Here is a 1,723-nt window from a genome sequence, read left to right on the forward strand (position 1 = left end):
GGTGTTTCTTTAGCAAAATTCCTACAAAACGATCTTCTTTACCTGTGAACTCACAGGAAATTGTGATTAACAATGATCTTCTTTACTTGTTAACTCACAAGGAAACAACTTCGAAACTGCATTTTGTTAAAGTTTCTGTAGTAAAATATAGAAAAACTGAACTACACAAATTATTGAAGAGCTAAATATTCCTTAATTTTTTTATTCCTGGTACCACTACCATAATTTACAGGGCAATCAATAAAGCTGATGTAATGAAAAGAAAAAGAAAAGGCTACAGCAGATTAAAGACCTCAGGAATGTATATCTCACTGACACGACCTTGCATTAATCAGTAGCTGCCCTTTTTGCAAACTGCGGCTATGGCGGTCCTGAACCAAAAGGGTTTCCTGTTGAAGCTGCGGTAACTTTTCTGACTGTGGATCAATGCTCCTTCCATGGTAGATTTTGACAGTTTCTCTAAGGCATTTGGGCTGACTGTCTCAAAGTAACCTGCAGTTTTCCTGACAACTCCCCACTCTCTCTCCTGCTAAGAACTGCAGCCCTTTTCTGCCGAATTTTAAGAACCTTCTGCTACTGTATCTACCAATTCCACCAACAGATCCATAATTACCACCATAAGGACTTTCTGAGCTTTGTCCACTAAAGCTACCCCATTCATGGGTCCATAATTTGATTATATTGCCCACTATAATTTCCAAAATCATTATAGTTCCCCCCATTATAGTCCCACCACCATAGTTACAACCACCAAAATTTCCTCCTTCTTTGTAACCATTATATCCTCCACCACCGCCACATTTACCACCTTGGTTTCCACCACAATCACCACCATAGTCCCCTTCTATGACTATAAGCACCACCAGCATAGTTGCCACCATCACCTCCAAATCCATATATCCACCCTCACCTCCTCCATAACTACCTCTACTGCCACCACCTCCACTCCCCTAGCTTCCTCTTCCACCAAAGCTCCCACTGCGGCCAACGTTCCCTCTCCCACCTCTAAAGTTTCCAGATCCACGTCCACGACCTCTCTGTGATCCAGCAGACTGCATCTCTAGTTTTGAAGGGCCGTTTTCACTTCACAATTATGCCCACTAATAGTGTTGCTGTATTTCTGAACAACAATTTTATCAACTGTATCCTGATCACCCAAAGTTACAAAAGCAAATCCTCTTGTTCCCACTCCGCCTGTCCTCCCAGACTTCTATGGTTTCAATCTTGCTACACTTTTCAAAGAAGTCTCTCAAATTATATTCTTCTGTGTCTTCTTTTACCCCAATAACAAAATTGTGATTTTTTTCACTGTTAAATGGACACCAGGCTTTACAGAACCCTCTCCTGACACAGTTCGCCTTCGTTTTACCACACGCCACCAACCTTGTGTGTCTGGGCACACACTGCTGCCTCCACCTCCCTATCACAGAGAAGTCACAAAACCAAAGCCTCGGGAAAGTGGTGCTTGGGGCGTCTCTCATCACCACACAATCTGTGAGTGTGCCCCATTTCTGAAAATGTTCTCTTAGCCTACTGTCCGCAGTTTCAAAGCTCAAGCTCAGTCCAACAATAAGCACTTTTCGCAAGTGTTCAGGTTCCTTTGGATCATGACTGTCAATTTTGACCAAACCAGCTTTGTCTCTTCCAACTCAAGTTCAATATGAGACTGAGGAAGACTATAGTTATATAGATATATATATTTGACATGATACGGTCTCCAGTT

The 1,723-nt window shown here is 42.2% G+C and overlaps 1 protein-coding gene across 1 annotated transcript in view; it reads right to left on the minus strand.

Annotated features, from left to right (window-relative positions):
• The window catches only part of HEATR5B (HEAT repeat containing 5B), a 137,421-nt gene that overhangs the window by 68,389 nt on the left and 67,309 nt on the right, over nucleotides 1-1,723 (minus strand). The gene's annotated exons all lie outside the window — the stretch shown is intronic.

This window comes from Echinops telfairi, unplaced genomic scaffold (assembly GCF_000313985.2).
Source record: "Echinops telfairi isolate 266 unplaced genomic scaffold, ASM31398v2 ScPeMD7_10;HRSCAF=50, whole genome shotgun sequence".
Classification (NCBI taxonomy): Eukaryota; Metazoa; Chordata; class Mammalia; order Afrosoricida; family Tenrecidae; genus Echinops; species Echinops telfairi.